We start from the raw sequence: 27,923 nt of genomic DNA, 5'->3' as shown, positions 1-27,923 counted from the left end.
CAGGGCATGTGCCCAGGTTGTAAGCTCGATCTCCAGTCAGGGGTGTGCAGGAGGCGGCTGATCAATGACTCTCTCATCATTGATGTTTCTATCTCTCTCTCTCCCTCTCCTTTCCTCTCTCTGAAATCAATAAAGATATTAAAAAAAAAAAAAAAAAAAGCTGAACTATGTGGCTAGTTACCACCAGAGTGTGTCACAAAATTTCCCTTCATGCCAGTGTCAAAGAGCAGCAGAAGCCTTGAGGCAAGATGGAAACAGTGGTCCAGTGATCTGTGATTAACCGGCTGTATGACCTTGGGCAAGTCCAGGATATGTTCCATTTCTTACTGTGTAAAATTAGAAAGCAACTATACAACCTCTAAGGCCTATGAACAGTTTTTCCAACATTCTTCTTCTTTTTTATGATGTACCCGGTACTCCTATAACTCTCTATCCCCCAGAAAACCCTTCTGCTTATATTCAGAACTCAGTACCTGGTTACCTCTGATTAATCATGACCCAGGTAGGAAGTCAGATTACAAAAGAGGCTATACTGTTTGTAGCTAAAGCAATATTTACATGAAGAGGGACAGTCTGTTTTTCCTCACCTAACTTCTAACTCCAGCAGACTGGTCATGACACTACTTTTTATTGCTGGGCAATGATCGGCACACTCCTTAAGGAACACTTTCATATCTTAAAAAGCCACTATGGATTTATAAGATCACATATATGGCATTACCCCACAAAGTGGGAAGCATCTGAAGGCATACTTCATTTTACTGTTTCACTTTATCGTGCATCACAAATGAAAGGCAAGACCCTCCACCAGCAAAAAAGATTACAACTTGCTTTATTGCAGTGGTCTGGAACCAACCTGTAATATGTCTGAAGTATGCCTGTATTTAAAATTTAAATGTGACAACTTTAGAAATTAAAATGTTCACATGAGAAATATCAAAACTTAGAGAAAGTATAAAGAATTCCAAACCTGATAGAAATACTGTTCAGTTATTATAACTATTGTACTGTATTATAAGTACTGTACAATACTGCCTCACTGTAGATGGTTAAAAAAAATAAAGGAACTGATGAAGAAAAAGCTCATAAGGAAAGAGGGCTTCTGGGATAGTTCATAGCAGAACTTTCTGTTAAGGGTTTTGATGGGGCTACCGAAGCATGAGGAAGGAAAAGAGCAGAAAGGAAAGGGAAGATTCAAAGAGACTTTCTAGTCTTAAAAAACAGTGGTTCTCAAAATTGGTCTTAGGCCAGCAGCAGCAGCACCACCTGGAAACTGGTTAGAAATGCACATTATTGGGCCTTACTCCAGACCTGCATCAGAAAGTGTGGGGGTGCGGCCCAGCATGCGTCGAATGCATGCTAAGTCTAAGAATCACGGGTCTAAAAGGACTCATGCTATCCCTGGTGGTAGAAAGGAGAGCAGGTCCCACTACAGGTAGCAGACAACTCCACAAGTGCACTTTCTATATAATCAGCTAGTCTAGCTTGGCCTTAGGGCTTTTGGTCCCACTTCTGCTGCTAAGCAGTTTCTTCCTAGAAGTTAGTTATCACTGATCTTTAGGCTTCCAAGTTATTTATCACTCTAATCTTTAGGCTTCCTCATCAAGCAATATCCTTTAAAATATGAACTGCTCTTCTAGTGAGTCTACTCCCTACTACCTGTAATTCCTTTAAAACATGGGATGCTGATGGGGTGGGGTTGGGGAATGGAAGTGAAAGGGACTGTCAATGAAGAAGAGTTATTAGTAGCCAAGGGAAGCAGAGTGGATGGACCCCCTGAAGAAAGGAAACCATATGGATGATCACATGTTCCATAAGATGATGCTATGTTCCATAAAAGAGTAAGATTACGATCTTATACTGTCTAATATAACACTAAGGGGAAAATGTTAATTTTATATTTCAGTATGAAAGAATCCCTGCCTCAATTCCAATTGGGATTTGATGGCCTAGTCATAAGTACTACTTAGCATTAAACATGTCATTTTTAGTTATTCAGTAAATGGCAAGCCAAAGCTAACAGATACATGGTTTTCCAAATACAACTGAAAATAAAATATTATCTCATGGTTTGGTTTGGTGGTTAATGGTAAGAGAACTATTTCCAGCAGGAGGTTACATTTATGTATTACATGTCCCCAAACCTGAAACATGGCCGGTTAAACTTTCTTTGGTTTAATTTATGCTCTGGCTCAAACTAGAAACTTGAGTATACTTAGTACTTTCTATTACTCACAATATGACACAACTTTCCAGTTTTCCAACCTGGGGATGATTCAAGATCCACATTTAGCTGTAACATTTTTTAAACCATTTTGAGATGTCATTTTTAAGGAATTCATGGAAAGCAAAGAAATCTTTAAAACCCTTAATGTACTTTCAAGTTAGAGAATATAAACAGTAGGCTTTGTTTGGTATAGGTAAGTAATTTGTTTATGCTTAGAGTGTCACTGTCTAAGTTGACAGTCTCAAAATAGAATTAATTACTTGGCAGTATCTTGGGTTATTGAAATCTTTGGTTTTTCTTCCAGTTGAAATGATCAATCAAAGATTAGCTTAACTGCTACTAAAACGTCTCTTTACCTAATAGCTGAATTTAAAACAATTATATTTATATTTTATTTTATTCTTGAAAAATTTATAAATTTGAAAATAGCTTGTTAAAAAAGTTATCTGGCCTATCAAAAGTAAATAAAAAATTTTAAATATAAGAAAAATTACCTTTACAAAAACATCAAAATGCCTCCAAAAAATAGTAACAATTTAAAGACATATCCCATAGAAATCACTATTTCTATGTAAAACTGACTTATAATACAGATTTTAAAACAAAATTTTTAAACACAAGGCATTATATCCCCCAGGCTGAGATACCTATAACTGCCAAATATAATTTTAATTGATTTTTTTTTTTAAAGTAATCACAAAAATAAACACTGAAATCTGCTAACACATTACTTAAAGGCATTGTTTCCCACAAGTGTGTTCTAAAAAATAACAGTTCCATGGGCTATTAATACATTTTACTAGAGATTCATTTCCTTGGTCTATGTGACTTAGCTGAAATACACCCAGTTGGTTTGTTTTGTTTTTTAAGGTAAATCCACTATTTAGCACTTCTCAGTCTTTGCTACGCTAATGTGCATTGTAAAGCTTTAAAAAAGTGTGCAGAAAGTAGTTTCCCAAACATATTTGGAACTACTTTTCCTGGGAACTCTTAGAACTAATGATCTATAATACCTACTGTGGGAAATGCTACTCCAGGGCATGAGGTTTCTAATGTGAAAATGACAATGCATTGCACTTATATAGGGTGAATCCTCAGGTTAAAAAGGATCCACATTAGCTCTTCAGGTCTAATCCCATCTATGAAGTTTGAATACCTTTTCAAATGTGCCAATGGTCTCTGATGAGGCCCATCTATCTGTTTATATTAAACAGAGTATTTGCTTAGTTTATTCTTCCCAGAAAGGTAACTGCCCGTTATTAGGATTAACCCATCTGCACCTCAGTATCTTTCTGGTTCACAGAGATTAAGCAAGTTGTGATCCCAGGAACTCAAAATAGAAATGAAAAACAAATGAGCACAATAACTGTGACTGCTATTGATTATTTACAAAAATGCATGGAGTATTTGTACCATATATATTACAATGCTTATGCTATAGACATTTTAATAAAGCACATGAGAATTTTAAATTAAAAGTTAATGTATAGTTACTTTAAAAATAAGCTAAGAACACTGCTCCTGCTAAGAAATCCATTCCCCAGAAATGAGCTCATCTGAATAGTACAACTGATCTGCCAGCTGGATGGATCTCAAGTAAATTTCAAACTGGCACTTGGCAAAATATCCCTGTGTCCATTTAACATGGAACACAAATTAAAGATGCACTGTGGGACTGCCCTGAGAACTAAATGAATATATGGTAACACGAATATATTCAACTTGCCCGCCTTATGTTAAATCTGCTAGATGAACAGTTTAAATAATACTTCAAATTCTGTGCTTGAATTCTGTTTACATCTATTCTGTATTAGTCTGTTGGCATCTAACTCTGGATTAGGAAAGAATGACATCTGGTAGTTATAGCAACCCTTTACTAGGTCAGAAGCTGAAGACCACGAGCCTCAAAGAAATGCAAACCAGGTTTATTACTATGAACATATCAAAATCTTTTTCTAAAATAGCCATTCAATAGGGCTTTTCATGTAAAAGAGAAGCACCATGTGTGTGCTTTCGTGCTCATGCATTATATAATTGACCTACAAAAGTCAAGTTTTAAAAGGGGTTAAAGGGATGAATGATTAAATTAAATAAGTACTGAGGCCTGCATTCCCTTCTCCCACAAGGCTGCCACTGTCCCTTTTGTAAAGCCGGAATGAGAGCCAAATTAGTCTATTTAAGTTGGCCATTTAATTTAGCTCTCACTTCCCTTAATCATAATGTGGGTATTCTTAAGGATATGTACATTTTTCCTTCTCAAAGAAGTTTCACGTAGGCAATACTTTAGGTGAGGAGTAAATACTTAATGGTATAAAACAGTAACAATGTGTATAGGAACACACATAGTTTTTAAAATTCGTCCCAATCTTATTAAATTATGAAAAAAAGCCAGATATGTAGAAAGACGATTATAATCTCAGATTCTATAATTTCCTAAAGTTACCCCGTTAGGGTAATGGAGCTGGGAAAATGGAATTCAGATCACCTAGTTAGAAATTTTATTTTCTTTCTAGTACATCACAGTTTCTTTTCTTAAATAATAGTATTTTACAGTTTACACAGCTTTTAGTATTATAAATATAATGTGCATATATAGGTATAAAGGGCTTTGCAGCTGGAACTTGCTCAAACCTCCCTCCAGCCCACCTCCAGTCTGGTTTTACTCTTTGAACATCTTTGTCCTGCTTTTTCTCTCCTTATCTTTCCAAAGTCGCCACCGCTTGCTTAGGCCTAAATGAAGGCAGCAGTGAGTAAATGCAGCATCTGGCCTTTCAGAGCACTCATGAGTTGTGATTATATCTACTCTAATTTACAGACTAGCATGCCAACACATGGACTATTTATTTCCCTTTGCTCTCATTCTTAATGCAACAATGTCAAGGACACAGCCATTAAGAGATGACCTAGGATTATACAAGATTTATCCAGCTCAATAAGCTTATTCTATCCCATTATTTTACTTCAACCCTCTGTCTATAAAATGCCCTTTCCTTCTATGGCCAGGCTCTGAAGTCTAAGATTTGATATTCCTGGCATTTAGAGAGGAGACTCTTCTTGTATCTCTCCCTGAAGGCATCTGAAACATACTCTGTTGATTGACTTTCAAGGTGGGAAAGATGCTCTTTCACAAGAGGCTTTTAGGTTATCTATCCTGCTCAATGGGCTGTCAAAAAGTTTCCTCAATAATGTCTGGACCACTCACTAGGTACCAGACATGGGAGGAAGGTGACCTGAAGTGAGGGGCACTGAAGTTATTCACCAAGACAAAGGAAAACAACTCAAGGATCAGTCAACACCATTTGGCAAGAGACCCCTTTACATATAGTACTTTGCTTCAAGCTAAAGGACAGTTAATGGAAAACACAAGGAGAGCATAATATAGCAGAAAGAACAATGGCTCTAGAACCAGGCAGACTTGGGTTGGAATCCTGATTCTGCTACTTACTGGTGAGCCACGGCAAAGTCACAATATATCTGAATCTCTTTATCTTAAAATATCAATCTTGCAGAACTGATGTAAGGATTCAATATTTTATGTAAAGTACCTGGCACAGTATCTGATACATGGCCAGGTGCTCAAGAAATAGTAGCTATACATTTAATTTTTTTAATCACCTGTCTTCAAGAAGCTGGACAGAAGTTAGAAACCATTAGAGGTGGTGGTAAATTTATTTTAAATACCTCATGAATTGCAAGAGTTAGGGAAAGAAGAGAGGTAGTGGCTGCTTGTAGGCAAGAGCCCTCAAAACAGCCCTGTAATACAAAGAGGCCCAGCCAAGTCAGCTGAAATAACTGTAGCCAAGGCATCTTTGGGGAGCATTTCCCCGAACCTCTGCAAGCTCCCACCAGTAAGACCACAAAATAAACTCTCTTGTTTTTATAGCAGCATTGTCCAATAGAAATAGAACGTGAGCCACAAATGCTTTTAAATTTCCTAGTAGCCACAGTTAAAAAGTAAAAAAAAAAAGGTGAAGTTAATTTTATTTTATTTAACCCAAAATGCCATCATTTCAACCTGTAATACATATAAAACACTGAGTTATTTTACATTTTTCCCAGTATTAAGTCTTAGAAATCTAGTATGTATTTTATATTTAGAACATCTCAATTAAGTCTAGCTACAGTTCAAGTGGCCAATAGCCACAGAGAGTTAATGGCTACCTTACTAGACGGTGGGACTCTATAATCCTGGCACCAAATCTGGACCAAGTCCAAGGAATCTACCCTAATTCTTGTTATTCAACAATCTTACGAGGGGCCTTAAAAGCCTTGTTATTAAAAGATCTCACTTTTAAAATGTAAACATCTCTGGAAAAGCAGTAAACTAATCAGCTAACATTTCAACAAGGATTATCTGAGACAGGTTAGCCACCTGGGGAGTCAAGAGGTGGAGGGGAGAGCAAAGGAGAGCTAAAAAGGGGGTGTTGAGAAAGGAATCTTAAGATAATCAAAGAGTTATTTACCTAGTTGACAGGTTAGCCTAGATCTATGCCACTTAAAATCATCTCACACATCTTCCAGGTCGCCAAGCCCTAGAACACTGTAATCATAAGACACCTGTATATCAAAAGCTCACGGTCAGCTGTGACAAACATATAGACAAGTATATAACCAGTAACAGCTGTGGGGAGCTGTAGGAAATTGGTAGAGGAATACCAATAAGATCAATCAACACTATTTCTTGATTGCACATTAGTAGAGCGTATTCCAATCAGGTCAGCGCTTTCGAAATTCCACAAACCTGAAAGAATGTTTAATAAATAAGACCTTTGTAAGGGGTGAATAGAATAATGTAAAAGTCTGGACAATTTTTAAAAGCTGATAAATATAGGAATCTTTTATCTCTGAGGTGTTGTGATAATTCATGCACTTGGACAATTTTGCCTTTGGTTATGTTAAGTTTGTTAAAGTTCAACTACAACTGTAAACAACTTTCAATCAGGTAAGGAAAGCCTGTGTCATATGGTTTCCTTTTTTGCAATTCAAGAAGTACTTTCAAAGTATGTAATGTAAAGTGCAACCAGATGCTGTTGGCAAAAACTAGATTTTTAAATGTGACTGACTTCCAAGAACATTACCATAGATGTGACCTACACACTGAGTGAGTATAAACTTTTGAAAAGCTCATATCTAATCTAATAATCTATTCAGAGCTCTCCAGGCCTTCCCACACATTTCAATGATGTCTCAAATTTTCAAATAAAGTAAATTTCTCAAAATGCGTAGCAAATAAAAAATATACAGTGTTGGGCAAAAATTGGTTTACACAAGAGTTTATTCCTGTATTATTACTTATTAATTATTGTATTACTTTTCCATACGAACTGTAAACCTTTTACCCCACCCTGTATGTATGATTGAAAACTCCCTCTTCCTAGACTCAGATCACATCATACAGCTAATGTCATTCTATCTAAAAATACAAATTGATGTTAACGCCTGAACAAGAACAAAGGGTCACTTGCATTGTAACATAAAGTTCAGTCACAAAGTGGCTGTTTTCTTCCATTTAGAAAAGTTTTCCTTAGTTCCAGCTACTACACAAGTTTACAATCATTAGTATACTATTACTTGGTAGGCCATCCTTCCATAGTAGATGCAAAACATACTTAAATTCCAAATTGCAACAACCCTGTGATAAAAGTTAAAGAAATGGAAAACAATGCATTTGTATTCTATTTAGGAAAAGACAAAAAGAAGTATCTTTAATAAATGAATTTTTTCTCTTAATTGAAACAAATTTAGAAATACAGATGCTATTTTTACTGATTAATAGAAAAAGCATACTGAAATAAAATTAATTGGCAAAATTCATTTCTCATTACTTAAACAATGTAGAGTGTAATCTATTTCACATCATCACCTTTCAGATAATGGTACTGAGTTAAAAATCTCAATTAATCACAATGCTTAGGGACTAGTTCATTCTAGACAAACACTGAATCCTAGTCAATACAGTACATGGGGCTAAGTTTCTTTACTATATCCCAACATTCATTTTAGGCATGTCTCCTTCCTCTTCCTTTCTCATAAGCAGAGATTGGGAGTAGGAGATATAAGAAAGGAATAATCACTTCTTAATTTAATATAAATTTTCTGAGCACCGCATAAGTACCAAATATATAGGACACACTTTACATATGTAATATTATCTAATCTTCATAGCAACTTAAGAGTTAGGTAGTTTTATGCCAATTCTACATATGAACAAAGTAAAGAGGTTCAGAGAAGTTAAGGAACTTGCTCAAGGCCAACAGGATTCTAAGATCTGTCTCATAGCAAAACCTGTTCTATTTGGACTATCCAGTACTAACTCTTCCTTCTCTCTAGCCCACCTCTCCTCACTTAAGCACAACCAACTGAACTTGCTCTCTGAATTTCTCATTCAATAACATTCGCATTTCTTCAGAAGTACTCATTTTTTATCATCACATTATAAAGGCAAAAAATGACCAAAAATAGTTTGTTTTTCTCTCTAAAGCGTTTCATTTTCCAATCAATTGTAGAATAGTATATATAGAGATTGCAAGACCTTAAACCCCCTAATAAACTTCTAGTAGAAGACACTGATGTGGGACAAAAGATAAAAATGTTCTAAGGCTGTGCTGTCCAATTTGGTAGCCACTAGTCGTATGTGACTACTGAGTACTTGAAATGTGCCTAGTCTGAATTGGTATGTGCTATACTGTAAAATGCACACAGGATTTCAAAGACTTGGCATATAGAAAAGACCAAAATAATCTCATTAATTTTTAATTGACTCAATAGTTCAATGAATGAGTATTTCATTAATATTGATTATATGTTGAGATTTTAAAATTGTGTTAAACATATTATTAAAATTAATGTTTCTTTTTTAAAAATGTGGTTACCATAACATTTAAAATTACATATATATTTTTGGGGAGGGGACAGTAGTAGTCTAGGGCCTTCCTATGAGACTTTAAGCTGTGCAGGTAATTTTTTCTAAAGCCATCCCATGCCTTTGTAAAAACAGTCATGCCTGAAGAGAAGGCTCAAACCCTTATGCTTAAAACTTTTTTTTTTTTTTTAAATATATCTTTATTGATCTCAGAGAGAGGAAAGGAGAGGGGGAGAGAGAGAGAGAAACGTCAATGATGAGAGAGTCACTGATCGAGCCCGCAACCCGGGCATGTGCCCTGACCGGCAATCGAACCCTGATCGCCTGGATCCCAGGTCGATGCTCAACCGCTGAGCCATGCACTGCCAGGCTGATTAAAACTCTTAAAAAAAAAAAAAAAGTAGTGGGTAATTAAAAGAAAAACACTTTAGGGAGACCCATATAATTATTCTGATCAGAAACAGCAAATAAATGTCAATTCTTATAGTAATAAGCCAAATAAATGTAGCCTTCTCTTCCATGTTCCCCCAAAATCTTAAAAGCTATCATTCCAACTTCCAGTTTCATATACTTTCATGAACATACTATCTTTACTGCTTAACACTTGTGCAAGATATTTCAGTCTTATTGGGGTGATCACTTGTAAGGTATATACATGTCTAATCACTATGTGGGTACACCTGAAACTAACATAATATTGTTATGTCAACTATAATTAAAATAAAATTTAAAAAAAGATAGCAGGGTATTCATTCTGAATACTGATTCTAAGAATAGTAGACGATGAAGATACTGGGATTGATGTATACTGGCTTTAGGATACACCTAGAAGTTACTGATTCTAATACATCCCTGAAACCCATTTGTATTTTTAATCATTTGGTCTTCCTCTCATTAGAGGACACAAGGAATTTCAGGCAATTAAAGTTTCTATTTAATTGATATTTTGTTCTCTATAAACCAAAATCTCAGGAAAAAAGCACTAGTAGAAACTTAAATATATTAATAAGTTAAAAGAAATATTACATGGTTTTCATAAAAATTGAACTACAAGATTTTAAATACAAATACTGTGACCATAAAACACAGATAGTCCCCAAGCAGTTTAAATCAACTTTATAAAATACTGAATTCAAAGCTGTCCAGTAAATACCTTGACCCTGGACCTATTCCTATTAAAACTGATTTAAAAATAGATCAAAAGACATCTTTCATACTCATAGTAAGATCAAAAGCAATTATATTTTATTTAGACTCCCCCCACCATAATAATGAATCATTTCAGTTGCTCAGAAGGATGTATTATAGAAGGTTTTATTTTAAAAAGACAAGGCTATCTTGAAAATTGCCTTCTGAAATTGTTGTCATGAACCAAATGCTATAGCCAAACATTAAAAAAATAAAAACAAATCTGATAGATTCCATTCAAAGCCCTTGGTATGATGCAACATAGATAAAATGCATTCTTGATGGCTAAAATATTATTTTTAATAAGTGAGTTTCATTATAAAATTAGATTAAAACACTAACATTTCTAATATGACCAATTTCTTTCTTGACTGTGCCTTATGTCATGGCCCGCTTACTTAAAATAACAGAAAACTGGGGCCGTAAGTTCTATAATCTGTTTTACTGAAACAAATGACCTAAAACTTTTTCTTTTCATTGGAGGGTGAAACTGTTTCTCATTTAAATATGTTCTCTTCCAAAAGAAAATGTCAAAGGAGACAAATACATCTAGTTTGAATTTTCAACGTAATGTTCCTAAACATGTCAGAAACATTTACCACGTACATGATCTGCAGCAGTGAAAAGCATACAAAAACTGGAATACACAGATCAGCATAGCTCTGTCAAGAAAACAAGAAAGTTCATGACATTCCAGACTTTTTAAAGAACTTCTTCACAAAACTTTCCTGAATTCAATGAAAGATTTAAAGCAGGGGTGGGGAACGTCCTGCCGGAAGGCCGTATAACACCCATGAAATCATTTGTTCTGGCCTCACCAAAGAGAAGCGGTTCCAGCCATCACATTCGGGGCGAGTTAATTAAATGCTTGACTAAATATAGCAGGCTAATTTTTAAGTTGATAATTTTGTATGGCCCATGAATGATGTTATAAAATATCCAAATGGTCCTTGGCAGAAAAAAGGTTCCCCACTCCTGATTTAAAGAAACAAAAACAAAGACAGGTACCAGCTATTTCTTGAAAAGCAGCTTCAAATCCCTAAAAGATTGCAGTCTCTAATCCTGTCTAAACCTTGCTCTAGGGAAGGTCAAATGGAATTCTGGGGAACACCCTCACTCCAGAACTGCCTGAATGGGTTAAGATGGCTGGTGATGTGGTCAAATCAAAAAGCATTGGACCAGGGCCCTGGCCAGTGTGGCTCAGTTGGTTGGAGCATTGTCCCCTGCACAGAAGGTCTTGGGTTCAATTCCTGATCAGGGCACATATTTAGGTTGCAGGATCAATCCCATGTATCTCTCTCACATCAGTGTTTCTCTTTCTCTCTCTCTCTTCCTTCTTGTCTTAAATAAAAATAAGCACTGGACTGAGAGTCAGAAACCAGAGTTGTGAGTCTAGAACATGTCACTTCACTGAACCAGACGAGGTCCTTCCCTTCATACATAAAATGAGGTGGGAGTTTCCAAAATTCTAGGAGTCTAGAGGTCATTCCCCTATTTGACTCTCCAAATGTTAAAGTTTACAGAAAATGCCCACTTCTATTCATAATAAAAAGCCTGGATGCTATAGCTAAACATTAAAAAATAAAAACAAATCTGATAGATTCCATTCACACAAAGGAAGAATTTTAGCATTTATAACCTATGAATTTATTTATTACCACTGACTGTACACTTAAAAATGGTAAGATAGTAAATTTAATGCTATGTATATTTTACCAGAGTAAAAAATACTGGAAGACAGCAGACACCCAGGACTCCAAAATGTCATCTGCTGTACCAGTGAAGGAGAAGAAACTCATGGATATTAAAATAAGGGAGTGCCAAGCTGGATAGTGTGCAGGATTTTGCCCCTGAAGGCACTGTTGGAGTATTTCAAATAGGTTACTACCAGTATTACAAGAACCATGTCAGCAAAGGAAACATGCTGGGGTTTCTATGGTGCTGGCAGCTCACCTGCTTTTCAACTACTCCCTTTCTTACAAGGAACTCAAACATTAGTGGCTATGCAAGTAACAATGAAGAGGGCCCAGTATGGAGGGCAGGCACACTCTGCATTGCTGACCTTTACCTTCTTTGCACCTCTCCGAGAGGAACTCAAGAAACTTGATCACTGCTGATCCTTTCATATCCTAATTGAGAACAATGTCCAATAAAAGATGACTGGTACAAAAATAAAAATATATTGGAAATTTAAAAAACGGGACTCCCTACCCCACCCCCCAAAATATAAGACTATTATTTATAGTTCTGCACAGTAATTTCATTATATTAAATACCATAAATAATAGATAAAAGACCAAGTCTAGTAACTAAGTTTAAGTCAGGTAATTCCAAAGTTGGGGAGAAAAATCTTATGATTTGGTGGGTGGCAAAAGGTGGAGTCAACAAAATAATGTCAAGTACTAGAAAGTACAAGTTTTAGAAGAGGTCTATTTCTAGCTGACATAACAGGGTAGAAACACAAAGAAGGAAAAGGCTGACCATTCCTGACCTCTTTGCCTTCCTAACTAGAAAATGTTTTTCTATGGGAGCATTCCTCAGCTGGAATTTGCTTTGTGAGCATGTATCATTTCATGAAAGTTATTTGTCATTGCCTAGGGTAAGATATGAGTGAAAGATGATTACAATTACCACCTACCACTTTCCGTAGCTCTGCTGTAAGTGGAGGGGAAGCTGGAGAAACACACTCTAATAAAAAGACACAGTGGATCTGGAAACCATACTTAAGAGAATAGGGCTGGCTATTTCCCCAGGTTGTTCTGGGCCTAAAGCTATATTTCTAATGCAACAATTCACCACCAGCTGTAGGCAGCCTAAGTCTTGATTCAGGAATTTAAAAATAAACAATGAAAAATATCTCTGGAATAACATACACAAAAGAAAGAAAGCTGAGTGTTGAGGGATGGGGGTGACAATTTACTTTTCACTGTATAATCTTTTGTGCCTTTTGGATTTTTGTTCCCTGTCCATATATTTTGTACTCAAAAACTAATTTCAAATATTTAAAAATAAAATGGATTTTATAAAAATGTGACTCAAATAGTAAGTTTACCTTAGAAACCAAGTTAAGAAAATCATTCTTGCTTTTTAAAAACTCAGTGAGTATGCTCTTTACATGTCTAATGCTTAAACTTTTAATTGTATTTTATGTCCATAAAGTAGTTTTAATTTTATTAAATTACTTTTGAATAAGTAAGTTATTTTAAACAAAATGCTCAAAAATTTTAAGCACAAAAGCAAATTTTTCACTGCAACACTTTACAATTTACATAGGAAAAAACAAATGATTTTACATGTGCTACTTTTGACATTTCTAATTGTTTCTTATACACACTTACTACATGTTCTTAAGGGGAAACTTTAAGATGGCACAATGACTTCCTGTAATGACAGCATGCAATATTTAATCTTGCAATGCTCAATGTCTTCAATTCTTTTTTTTATTCCACTACACAAAAGTTTAAAATGAAACAAAAACACAGCATAGGGAGGCAGTTTCATTTGAAAACAAAAAGACTATTCTTTAGCCAAATGTTGACTATTCAGCCATTTCCAAATGCACATATGAAAACAAATCCAAAGATGAGACAATTGGGTAATAGATGACAAGCTATAAAAATTAAAGAAAATTAAGAAATAGTCAAGTATCTAAAGTTTTTTATGTATGTTAAGGAAAAGATACCTTCAAGACTTGCTTTATCTACTATCTAGTTGTACAGGTGTATCTTCCCTCTGTCACAAATCTGAGTATTGGGAATGGAGTAAAATGCATTATTTAAATTGCCATCCCATGATCAAATGATCCTTCAACCCCTGCATTGTTCAGTGAGATGTATGGATTTCTGCTTCAAAAATATCCCATTCCTCCCTTAATTCTTTTGCTTATCTCTAAGTACCTCCTAACTTGTCTCTTTGCCAACACTGTCACAACATTCTTCACACCACCAAATCTCAGGCATATCTGATTATGCCTTTCTCGTCAGCTAAAAAAATCTAAATTTCTTAAAATAGTACCCAGAGCCTTCATGATCTGGGTCTCACAACCTTACCTTTCCCCTCATTCTCCCACCACATATACTCACTGACAGACCTACCTGCCTTTGCATGTTCTATTATCTTGGTCTGTACCTCACCCTCCTCTTCAACATCTGAGATCCTCTAAAGATCAACTCAAATGTCATTCTCCTCCATGACCTGTGTCTCCCCAGAGAGATAAACATTTTCCTTCTCTGTGTCCACCTGCACTTCCTTTAAATCACTGTACAGGTAACTCTCAGGCTAGTGCTGGCATCAGTTACATAAGTATCTCTCTTCCCTACTAAAGTTCTTGTCTGGTTCACATATGCTTCCCTTAAAATGCTGAAAACATATAAAACCATTCAAATAATATGAACCTCTATTCTCTAGATGTTTTCATTCTAATGAAGGAATATATAAATATCTATATATTCACAATAAAATTAGGGGGTAAAATTTATGGTATATGAATTATATCTTAATTAAAAAATAACATTAGGGTAAGTGGTACAAGAAAGTTAAAGATAATCCTTTCATATACTTCCTTCAACAGGCAACTCTTTAACAGGTAATAATGTTGTTTTTAAGAAGGTAAATATCATCTTGGGTTGGCTAAAAAAAAATCACTGGGGATTGAATTCTCCTTACTTTAAAATTCTAGGTTTGGAGAAAAAAAAAATCAAACCATTTCTGTTGACTTAAGGCCTTATAAACTGGTTCCTGCTGTCTGAAACCTATAGAAATGATCATTGTATCTAGGTCATCTCTATAAAACTGGGTATTTAAAAAAAATTTAGACTCACTCATGACTTGCCAAGGATAAGATTGGAAACTGCCTCCTGACTGCTACCTGAATGATCAAAGTATCTTAACTGCCTTTTTAAGCAAAGCAAGTTAAACCAGGTTTAGTGCAACAATTCTTGCTTCCTCAACTTCCTACTGCAAAAGCAGGTCTATTTTAGAAATAAGGTCCACATAAGTTGTTTTAGTTGTTCTCATGTACATGGGTGCATACACACACTTTTTTCCCCGATATCTTTTCTAAAAGTTGAGATAAAATTCACTCTTTTAAACTGTACAAGTTCTAGAACTTTTTCATCACACCCCTAAGGAAAACCCAGTACCTATTAAACGGTCGCTCCCTATTTTCCCAACCCCCAGCCCTTGGCAACCACTAATCCGCTTTTAGTCTCTTTGGATATTCCTATTCTGTACATTTCATATAAATGGAAACATACAATATTGGCCTTTTGCATCTGGCTTCTTTCACTTAGCATAGTGCTTTCAAGGTTCATTCATGCTGTAAAATATATCCATACTTCACTCCTTTTTATGACTGAACAATATTCCATTGCATGGATATACCACAGGTATTTATCCATTAATCAGTTGATAGACAGCGACAACACTATTTTTATTTTCACATTTTCATTGAAAGCAAATTGTTCTATCTGTAGAGAAAAAGATTTTCTTTGGGACAAAGGGTGCTTAGAAGTTAAAATAAATTCAAGGCTTTACAAGACAGACTAGATGTCTCCAAAGCATAAAGATGTAAAGCAATACATCAAACCCTTATTACAGCAAAGTTTATTCTAGTCACCAAAGGAATTAAATATGCAAATATTTTAAAATGAAAGAGGAAAAGGACAACTTTCCAGTGTATACAGTCAGCCGATAACTACACACTGATCTCCACTCGCAACTTCCTCCTCAAAATCTCCAAATATATGTCTAGTAGACATTTCAAACTTAAAATTCCTTAAACTGAACTCCTATTCTCTCCCACACCCCAAACTTGTTCCTTCTGCAACTTTTGCGTAGGTTCCAAACCTTGTTGTCAAGTTTGACTTCTTCCTCTCACGTCTACCCCCATATCCCAGTTAGTAAATACTGTTGCCTCTATAATTAAATATACCTGGAATTCAATCTATCTCACCATTTCTACTAGATACATTATCTCTCACCACAATTAATGCTCTAGTATCAAAAGAATTGTTTTAAAACCTATGTCAGATCATGTTCCACTACTGTTCAAAGTCATCTAGTGGCTTCCCAACACCCATCCCTCAAGCTCTTTCATCCATGCTGCATACACTTAGGCCTCAGGGCCTTTGGGCTTGCTGTTCCCTGTCCCCATGATCTTCTCCTTGATATCACACACATTCTCAAGTCTTTGCTCATATGTCACCGTCTCAGTGAGGACTTCACCTCATCACTAGATTTAAATTTGCCATTATCCCCCAAACACTCCCTTTATCTTCCTTCCTTGTTCTATATTTCTCCATAACATTTACACCCACACAATATACACTCTACTTGTTTGTTTCTATTTACCTCCAAGAATATAAATTCCATTAGGGCAGGAGGGTTTGTCTGTTTTGCTTACTGCTGAATTTTCAGCACTTAGAACAGGGTCGGCCACATAATAAATGCTCAGTAAGTATTTGTTGAATGATTAAGTGAACAAATGAAAGGAAACATAAAGCTGCTTAGAAAAGACAAAGATCTAATCAGAGGTCAGATAAATATTTATGGGGAACTAATACACTGAACAAAAAGTTGGGATGAGAATAGAAAGCAGCATTTCTAGAAAAATATGTCACAATGTTTCTACAGTTCGCTTTAGGAAAAACTGCTATCCTTGCTCATTTCATTGTTTTTGAAAAGAATCTGTCCATAGTGCATTGCCAAGAACCCTTAGCTTCTGAAATAAACTCTGGGAGTTGACAAGTTCCTGGGGTAATAATGTCCTTTTCTCAATTGCCACATATATGTAGAGCCAAGGACTTTCATGGCCTTGGCTTTTATTGGGCCCACTCACAGTACCTTCACACAGTACAATCACAGACTTCTAGGCCACCTTCCAACTAAAACCACTAATTGTTGAATTCACCTCCCTTGGAAGTACAATCACAGCATCTTCAAACTGTGGAAATGAATCTAAAGACAATCTATCCCATCCCCTCACGTATTTACATATAAAAAAACTAAACTAAAAAAAAGGAAAGAAAAGTGACTTGCTCCAAAATATCTTGAATAGTTACACTAAGTATTTTCAAATAGTAAGTGATAAACATTAATAAGTCTAAGAGTATTCAGACACTTTGGAACAAATTGTATAAAATCCAAAACCAAACACCGTTATTTACAAAAATTAAGTAGAAATGATTATATCTCATAATATCAATAACTCTATCCACATATTAGATTTAAGAGTTTTAACATGGCTGTCAACAGAACTATACTCTAGCATTCAGCAAAGTAAACAATGGACAATTTTAGATTTTTTAAAAATGTAAATCTCTTCTTAAAAGGAGACTTTCTTTGTCCAGTGGTGGGAACGATGAGGATTTCTAAAGTCTTTTTTCAAATACCAATTTTCCTAAGCATTACTAGCTTCAAAATAGGAGTGTAAGGGTGTTTCTATGAACTAGTCATTTTCATGTGGCGTTCAGAGGGAACACTGTTAAAATCTACATGATGATCTTCACCACCACCATCACCCTCTCCCACCCACCCCCACCCCCTGTAATATTCTAATATACCTCCTAGGGAGGTATGTCCTTGGCACTGTCAGTGATAGGAGTACGTATGTTCTAGCCTTCAGGTGCCTTACAGTGGAAAGGGATTGTGAACCACTGTTACAAACTATCTCCCATCATGCTACAGAAGAATAATTATTATTTTCATGGACAGTAATTTCTCGCCAAAATTCTTTCTATAGCCTGCACCTAGTGAAATCCTACCCTGTCTTTCAAGGCCCACCCCTGTTCCTCTTTCCTGGGGATCTTTTTCTGACCGCTCCATCTATGGTGCTCTCTTCTTAACTGGATGACCTGTGACATTTGTTATCTGTACCTGTCATTTAGCATACATCACACACAGTCAAGTAACATCTTTTGTACTGTCATCTCAGTTGTTGCCAACTTTTTCTACGTTTGACTGGAAAGTCTTGGTGTGCACAAGAAGTTGAAGTTCCCCCAAGCCCTCAGACTGGAACATGGTTTAATTTTACTGTTCTGTGGATATGACATATTACTGCCATACCAAAAAGTGCTGCTACCTAAAAATACTTAGGAGCCAGCAAAATATAGAAAGACAACTACCAAACCCCACCCGACCCCAACCCCCGAAAGCCCAGCATCAAACCCTTCAGTAACTCAACCCCTCCTCCCATGAAGTAGCATATGTTAAGCAATGTGAAGCAACTCACGTCAAGGTTTCAACAATAAACTTTCCTTGTGGTTTAAATTAATAATAACATAGCAAAAGGAACAAAGAAATGAACATTATAGACAAAACCAATTAGCCAATATGTGAAGGTCTATCTCATATATATAATTCCTGATTCTAGTGAAATATCCTATTTACCCATTTCATCACCCTCTTAAGCAAACAAACAAAAAATCACCAATGTTTTCCAGCAGAGGCAGAAATATCATTCTAATCTTGGTTCATGTCTTTTGTGCAGTCACCAACAAGAATGTGCTTAAATGAATTAGCAGTAAAGCACAGTGTTTAAAGGAAATTGGCCCTGGGCTCAAATCTTGGCTGGGCCACTTATTAACTGTATGATCTTGGGCAAGTTACTTAATTTCAGATAATTTATGTCAAGTACTTAACATGATCCTTGGAAGGTTTTAAGGGATGGGGAAAAAAAGGTTACTAATTAAGTAATTATATATAATAGATATATAACAACAAAGATATTCTTCTTATCATAACAATTTCAAAGCTTCCTTTCAATTCAAGTTGTCAAAGTTCCTTCTTATCTGGCCTAGGCAGGCCTATTCCAGGTGTCCTAAACCTCCACTGACCTATACTGGTTCTGCTACCTTCAGTTCTACCCACAGCTATTACCATACACATTTTCTGAAAATTTGGAAAAACTTGACCAAAAAAAGAAAGAAAGAGAAACAAGAGGCCACTTGAGGAAACCAAAACAACAACAAAATCCACTCTGAAAAAAATAAATTCACTCAAGTAGGAATCACTGCCTTAGAAACTGAGACAAAGTAAAAATGTAAGAGAAAAAAAATAATCACATCTCTTAAAACCCTTACCTCCAGTTAAACAGATGATCTGTTTGATGATTTTAAGCCCAAATAAATTTAAACATCATCATTACTGTCTGCAAAAGCCATCAATAACCAGAGCTACTAATAACGCATGCCTCATTGAAATAATTTTCTTTACCGCTTTTAATAATGATTTCACCATTGCTACACTACTTTTAAAGTCTCAACTTCTTAGCTTCTCCTTTCCCATGCATTTCAACAAGTGGTGAATTAGTTCTTCATCATGTGTCTAGACCTCCTGCTGGGAAGCATAATTAAAATTAAGCAAGCAACAATTCCACTTGGTAAAAGTTCTGCCAAATCCTTCAATGAAGCTGAGCCTGGTTTCTCAAAGCCAGATGAAAAAGTTGGGGCTGCTCAACTTGATGCTGGCCATTCAACAGATAGCACTCTTCCCTTTCAGCCCAAATTAAACAAGCTCAAAGAAACATGTTCTTTGACATTCAGGTGTGATACAATGCAGAGATTCTCTCTTCAAAGTACTTAGCTGATAATCACAATCCCTCCAGAAAAAAATTCATCAAAAGTTGATGGTCCAGCCGGACACTTTTAAAGAGCACAGGCAAGTTCAGATTATAAAACATCAAACACAACATAAAATAACCTAACTTAAGTGATTACCAAGTGACCAGCTTCTCAGAGACTTCACTCTGTCAAGCAGATACACTCTTCTCATTTAGGCATGAAATGTTCCTTCCCTATTACATTCGGCTATAGAAGTGACAGTCTTTCAGTGGTCAGTAATCAGATCCTTGTCTATCCATCAAAAATTTCATTAGCGTTTTTAATGATAACAAAGTGTTTAGAGAACTATGACTTCTGTCATTATCAACATTCACTAAGACCAATAAAAGATGCATTACTTTCATATTACTTTCAACATTTTTGGTTGCAAATAATTTGATACCCACTTAAAAAGAATCAAACATCCTAGTACAAAATTATTATATAGTTTTCCAAAAAAGAGTGTATAAAGCAATATGGATTTCCAATTCATTAATAATATGTATTTTACTTTAATACATAATGAATCCCAACTATTACATGATGAGTAAGCTTTCTCACACTTTTGTTTTGATATCTTATTTGTAATTTAAAAAGCTGACAGCTGTGGAGATGGAAGGAAATTCCATTTAGTATAACCTCCAGTTGAAAGCCAAACTTTTCAGCAATATGATACAGAATCACCTTAAAAATTCCACCTCTCTGGGAGAGATAAAACTCAGTCCTGGCAATAACAGTCATAGCAGGAAGGTAAGAGGAAAACTGTTTTTAAGTTAAAAAACAAAACAACAGAAAGCCAGGACTGAGGATAAGGAGTGGAACCAATGCATCAACTTCAGAGCCAGCCCCCTTCCCCTTTCCACCTCCCACCCTGTGCACTCACGCCCATTCACAGCCCCGACTGAGCTCTGACCATCACCCTTCCCCAACCACTTCCTTCGATACTAAAAGGCTGACTTTGCAGAATCTTTTTCTTATATATTAATAATACAAATGAGATGAAAAGTGACAATGCAGTTAACAGTTGCTGGCTCTAATTTCTGAAGGATTAAAAATAGAGTGCTCTTAAAGAGTCCCCGGGGAGGCCATGATGCCAAAATACACTCTTTTAGACGTACCAAATAAGCCTGATTATGTTTCCTACGAGGATATTGAGTAAACCCATCTTTCTGCTATGGCATTTAGTCGTTCCCGAAGATCAAAAGATGACAGGATGAGAATATCGTATGGAAAAGGAAGAAGGAAATTCCTTGAAAAGGATGAGCTGAGCCATTGTGGAAGAACTTCACGCAAATACTGCTGATGGTGACAAATTAAAGGCATACGTCAAGTCCCCAAGATGCTGAAAAACTCAGCATTTCTCCAGCCTGATGGCTTTCTACATCGTTATAATTCCAGCTCCCCTATCAGGCAGCCAACAATGGCCATGGGAGCTGAATAAAGCAGGCTCTGAACTCACACCTGCACTGTCCCTCCCCGCCACCATCCAAGGAAGCAAGCACTTCCTATGTGGGAGATGGGAAAGTAAAAAATTACACGAATTTATTTAAAGGGGTATGAGAGTTACCAAAAGAATAATTTCATGTATGTTACTTAGGTTTTCATCTTGTTTCATCCATTGCTTACCTTAATGTTGACTTGCCTGAGTGCACATTGTAAGCATTAAAATTTTTTATTAATATATACAATATACTACTTGAGACACTTATTTTAAGAACATTATATCGTTATGCCCTTAAGTTTCTAAGAAGTGTTTTTACCCCCTGGCTGGCTGGTTGTGGGAAATTTGTATCCTATGGAAATCATGTATGCCTACTACAGAAAAAATGACATTTATAACCTGAGGTTCAAACTGTAGCCTTGTCTGAGGAGGTAGCAATCTTAAATGCTAGTTAATGTACTACCTATATATACATTAATATCCTCAGGCCTAGGTTCAGGCAATTTGAAACAAAGAGGTTTCAAAGTTCATCTAACATCAGGGAATCTTACCATTCACAATTAAGCTTTACTTAGAGCCAACTTTTTTTAAAAAAAGTAAATGTAAAGTATATGGTGGTGCTGCACATCAGACTGACATCAGGTAAAAGCTTAATTCAGATCTAAACTCACTCTAAAGATATAATTATATGTGAAAGACTATACATCTTTTATAGTAACAGTACAGCTTGTTCACATAGTTAAAAACTAGTCTATACTATTTTCCTAAGAAGGAAATTTACTAGAATGGTAATCCTTTCAACATCAAAGATGTGTTCCATCTACTTTATACCTTTTGGTGATCAGGCTATTACTTTTTGGGTTGTGCTAGACAGCACTGACAGCCACATTCATTCTTTAAGGTTTCTAAGATACTCTTCATTAAATCGTTCTTTCAGTGTAGTAAGTAATGTCCTAGAAATGCAAAAGAGTTTATTAATGAAGCTTTTTAAAGATACCCAACAAAAAATAGTTTAAGGAAGCAAGAGACTCTGATTTTCATCTATGCTATCATCTAAGGCTTTAGGGTAAGTTACACAGTACTTTCCGAACATTCAAAAATGTTTTCAACTGTGTAAATAACTTTGAATTTTAATTTGAAACTTGTCCAGATATTTAAAAATCAGCATCAAAATACACATGAAATAAATAAAGGAAATTTCCATGAACCTTTTTTCTCTAACACTTTTGGTTAATTTTCAGTTATAGTTCTTGTTCTATGCATACTGTTGGTGCTGGTATTCAAATATTGCATGAATGCCAGGTGAACTTTACCTGAAAGGAAGAGTATCCCTCAAGGAGCATGGTTACACGCATGTGTGTCCATAATTAGCTACTACTGGAAGAAATAATTAAATTCGTCTAATTATTATGCAAAAGGGATAACAAATTTTTTTTTCTTTCAAGCCACTGTTAGTGAGACTTCTAACCTGTGTGATTTAGAGAGGATTCTTAATATGTACAAGCCATTACAGTAAAAATTTGAGATTGCCTTGGCTTTTGGCCAAGAGAACTTAGTCTCTGGCAGAACCTGAAAGGCCTCATAACAATCTCATCTATAAATGCTCTGGAATGGACCCCAAGATCAAATGATAAAGCATTAACAGAGAAGACATGAAATAAAGTATTACGTCACTCATTTTGACACGACACAGCCTATGACTGCTCAATTAATTTCAAACAGGGTGTCTATGTTTAAAAGGAAGACTAGTACTATGGAGTAGACATTTTTTTCTATTCAAACTCTATAAACTTAATTTTTCCAAAGAAATCAGAAATAGCACTCAATATTAATTGGAGCCAAAAATTAGTGTTTATTTAATGTGAGAAACAGATTAGTTAGTAACCTGTGACTTTGATACAACTTCAGCTTTTTAAATTCAATGTATGCTTATTTTTAAATATTTTCCCCTTATATTACATCTCACTACAACAAATGACTTATCAGCTCTCTACAATAATAATTCTATACATTACTTAAAATGACTCCTAATTTAAGTTCTAACTAATTTTGCTTCACCTATCAACTACACTGATGAAGCAACAACACAGTTCCATGAGGAATGTGAGTGAAGCCACAAGTTATCTCTTTTCACTTAAGGCTAATTTTAGGAGGCAATTCAGGTGGAATTTAGAACAAAAAGTTAAAAATCCATCTCAGGTGGATATGGTGCTGGTAATCAGAAGATCAGGGCCACTGATCTAGCGTAGAACCTGAATCTCTCGTAGATGCACCAGTGCCTGCTGGACCAGTTGGAGCCCTATATTACCTGGCAAGCAAAAAAAAGGCTTTAATGCCATGAGTAATTAAAAAGATAACAGTATAGCAGTCTAGCTAAACATATGCTGTGTGAGAATCCTCTTCCAAAGTAAAAAGGTGATTCTACTTAATGCAAATTAATCACCACCCTTCAAATTTAAATCTGTTGGTGGTATTAATATTGGAAGGTGTGGCTAAGCAAGACAGTGCACACTTGGGGATACTGTGAAGTATCATTGATTTGCAACTGTTTCCAGGGATGTGATGGAGTTTAAGGGCTCACTTGTGCCAGACCCTGGATTCAGAACTAGCGTGTGGCACCTGGTAGTTGTATATCTTGGGTAAAATACTTAACCTCTCTGCGTCACTGTTTAGTCACTGGGTTGTCATGAGGATTAAGTTAAATCATATAAAACTAAGCCTAGCACAGAGGTAGAGCAAATAAATATTGACTGTTAAAAATATTTGCTGAGTCTTCACTTGGTGGGTAGCATGATATAACCATCTTCAAAATAAGTGTCATTTTATATACTGATGATAAACACATAAGGCACTTACTCAGCACCAGACTACATTCTAAGCACTTTACATATAACAACTGGTTAAGCCAAGGTTCTTATACTATTGTTCCACAACATTCTATAAACTCAGTTTGTTCAGAGTTGGGTTTCTATGATTTTATGTGATTTCTTCCCTCAGTAGAAATGCTTCTTATACCCTGATGACATGCACAAGTTTTGCCCAAATCTGGTACCAAACTGCTTTGAGATAGGTGGCATTAAACAGCTAATAACTGTGTAGGCTTAGGTAAGATAAAAACACACACAATAGGCCTGCTTCTGGAAGCCTTACAACCTTAGATGTTGAGTCCCACCCTGTCGCTAGGTTTTAGGACTGTGTGTGGGAGGTGGACTGATGCTCTGTCCTCTTAGTCTCAAAAGACATTCTGGTTTTACAAAGACCAAATCCATACTTGAAACATCATTGAGCAGAACTCACATTCATTCCAGAATAACACTGAAAAAAGGGGTAGAAATAACAGAGTGTACAATATAATTTTCTTGTTCTTTTTCAGAACATAAAATTCATATTCTGAAAATACAATCCTTCCATCACGTAAAATATTTCCCAGGTAGGTAATCACCTAGGTCATTTGTCAAGTGTTTACCAAACATTTCCTGATATCACACATGTAAAAAGCTACAAAATGCTGAATGCCTCATCCTCAACTACTTCAAGGAGTATCAAATTAGGTTTAACATGCAAAATAGACACACCACGTTTCTTTCTTCAAAAGCAACTACTACCAACATGCCAGCACTTGAGGTCAATATTAAGATTTAGCACAGACTGAATTCCTTAAAAAGATTAAAAGTTAAATGTAGCCAAGTAGCCATTTTTATTTATTTACTTTTTTCTGGTCCTCCCTCTGCAGAGTTAATGTGCTTAATTTAAGCAAAGAGAGCGAGTTACAGGGCAAGTACAACGCTACTGAGACTCAGGCATAAAACTATCCACATGCCCCAAAAGTAACTCAACACATCTAATTACACAAAAACTTTTAACAGTTAAGCATCTTAATTTTCAAACGACAAATTACGCTGTACTCTCTTTAACAACATCCTCATTAGAAGTCTCCTAAAGCCAAAATTAAGATGCGCTGGGCACGACGCAGAAGCCCTGGATTCCAAGAAAAGTAACCATTTCCTACTGCTCCAGTCTAAAGTGTATCCTGCGACGCAATCGTGCCCTTTAATGCGTAGCTGGTTCCCGTCTCCAGAACCGTGTCCGAGGCTTCACCGGACTCGCGTGGAATCGCCACGCAGGGCCTCGGGGCTGAGCTGAGTTCCACCTCTCTCCACGCCGTCCCAGCAGGTCAGCTGCAACTGCACGTGTGCCAGAGAAATTAGTGGTTTGCCTCGCGCTCCCCTGTTAAACGGGCACCTACTCGCAATTAAATCTCTTCAACAAAAAAGTTCACCTGAGGCCATTCCTGGCATCCCAGCAGAGGCCTAGCTTCTCTACCTGCCGCCGCCGTCCCGCCTCGGCTATCACAGCAGACCTCCAAAGGCGCTGGACGCGTCCCAGCGCCGCGCGCCGACCTGCGGCCAGCTCCGCCTGTCACCCCGGTAGGAAGCTCAACCGAGGGGGCGTGTGTGTGTTTCTAGGGGTGCTGGGTGGGGGGGGTCGGGGGGTGCGCGCGCGCTGGGGGGATGGGGGCGCGGATTACAAGAGAAAGGTGGTAGAACACTTTCTACTTGGAACAAAAACTTTTTTAAGTAAGAAAAGCAACCCAAACCAGCGCTCCCTCCCGCGGCGCCTCCACCTTTTCCAAGCGCGGGAACCTCCCCGCCCCCCCCCGCCCCCGGAGCGCACCTTCCGAGTGGAAGGTCCCCGGGTCACCGGAGCTTCGGCGAGCTCTGGATTTTTACAACGCCCCGCCTCCCGCGGGAAACCGGAGGGCGCCCGGGAGAGTCGGGCCCACCCCGCGGCGCCCCGAGACCCGCCGCGCAGACCCCCTCCCCTCGGGCCAGCCGAAGCTCCCACGCCGGCCCCTCGGTGAGGAGAGGGGGTCACCTGAGGCCGCGGGGGCAGCCAAGAGGAAGTCCCGTCGGCTCCCGGGCCGCCGCGCGCTCTACCCCGCGCGAGCCCCCTGAGGGTCGCCGCACCCCAGCCCGCGCGGGCGACCGCCGTCCCCGCCGGAGGAGGGGCCGAGCCGCAGCGCCTTCTCCCCTCAGGATTACCTCCAAGCGCGCAGCCGGCTTTGTGCTTCCCTCCCTCTTCCTCCGCCGCCGCCGCGGCCGCCCGATCCGCCGCCGCCGCTTCCTCAGCACCGCACGGTCGGCTCCGCACCGCTCCCGAGGAGAGGGCAGAAGAAGGGGAGGGGGCGTGAGGAGGGTGGGACTAGGCGCAGAGCCCTGCGGAGCAGGAAGCGGCGGCACCTGAGTCGCCGAAACCTCTCGCTCTCGTTCTCAAAAATATAATTTCAACCCCACTCCCTTCCCCTCCGCCCCTCGTCCTGGCGACCGTTACGGGAGGGCCGCTCGCACTCTGGCGGGACTAGCCCCGCGCCTCTCGAGCGCCCGCGGCCCCGCCCCAGGGCCCCCAGCGTGCCTGGCCCCGCCCCCTACAGGCCCGCCTCTCGCAGCCCCCGAGCGCCCCTAGCCCCGCCCCCGGGCCCCCGCGCGCTTTAGCCCCGCCCTTCGGAATCGCCGGACGTCCCTGACTCCGCCTCCTCGAGGCCACGCCCCCTCGCGCCCCTCCGGAGCCTCGGCCCCGCCCCTTGCGGCCCCCTCCGAACGCGCGGGCACCCAGTCTCTGAACCCGCGGCCCGGGGGGCCCCCGCGAGGGCTCGGCGCGGGGCGGCTGCCTGGCACCGCCTCCTCGGGCGAAGCAGCTCGGATCCGCGGCGTCCCCTGAGTGTCGGGTGTGGGGAAAACGACCCAGACGGAAACCCGGTGGCGAGGGGAGGGGAGCGCCTCGGCCGAGTCGCCCGCCCCAGCCCGAGCGAGACCCCGGTTCCCGAGGCCGAGCCGCCTCTGTGGGAGCCCACGCTGCCTGCTGGTTTGAGCGTCAGGTCGCTGCTGCGGTTCAAGCTCCGCGCGCCCCCCATTGGAGGGGCCTGGGTTTTTCTCCGGAGCACAGTTGCCAGTGGGGGCGCCTCCCCCCCCCTTACAACGCAGAGGGGCAGGGCGGGGGCTCTCTCAACCCTGCTGCACTTCGCCCCGGGCGGGGGCGGGTCTTCACCCCCACCTCGGCCCCTGGCCTGGTGGCATTATCAGAGCTGACCTCTTGGAGGCGAGAAGTCGAGGCACCGCCAGCCTTGGAAATGAACGCGGGGCCTGGGAAACTTTGCAGGGCGCAATTACAGGGAGGGGGGGGTCACCCACAGGTGACACTGGGCCGCCCACGCTCGTCTCTCGCCGCAGCCCGGTCCCCAAATAGGCCTCCGAGCAACTCGCACCTTTCTCCGCCACCCGCGGCTTGCACACCCTGCGGCACCCACGTCGCCCCCGGCGCGCGCACTGCCCAGCTCGCCCGGCTAAGCGCCATTCCGGCCACTCACGGTCCCTCGGGTCAACCCCACCCTCAGGCGCACAACTAACTTCAATCCCCACCCTGGGTCCCTTCGTTTCCGAGGCACTGGCCGCAGTCCATTTCCTTTCCTTCCCCCTTAAATGCCATCCCATCATCTTCACCTCCTCCCTCTTCCCCCAAAACACGCTAATTAAAATGTAGTTTCCTCTCCCCAACATACGAAGTGTGGAAAATGAACCTCGTCTTGGCACAAACTGTGACTCATTTACC

General features: G+C 38.9%; 1 protein-coding gene and 1 pseudogene across 2 annotated transcripts in view; one reads left to right on the top strand and one right to left on the bottom strand.

Moving 5' to 3' along the window:
* ADD3 (adducin 3) overlaps positions 1-26,679 on the bottom strand; it is a 98,303-nt gene extending 71,624 nt beyond the window's left edge. For both annotated transcript variants that reach the window (XM_016212123.2, XM_016212124.2), the window contains exon 1: positions 26,360-26,679. The gene's annotated coding sequence lies outside the window, so the exon portion shown is untranslated. The remainder of the gene's footprint in view (positions 1-26,359) is intronic.
* LOC148091569 (ATP synthase F(0) complex subunit f, mitochondrial pseudogene) lies at positions 12,039-12,275 on the top strand (annotated as a pseudogene).
* Positions 26,680-27,923: the final 1,244 nt, after the last annotated feature.

This window comes from Miniopterus natalensis, chromosome 14, assembly GCF_054644295.1.
Source record: "Miniopterus natalensis isolate mMinNat1 chromosome 14, mMinNat1.hap1, whole genome shotgun sequence".
Classification (NCBI taxonomy): domain Eukaryota; kingdom Metazoa; phylum Chordata; class Mammalia; order Chiroptera; family Miniopteridae; genus Miniopterus; species Miniopterus natalensis.
Note: the sequence above shows the minus strand (reverse complement) of the source record. Positions and strands in the feature narration are given on the sequence as shown.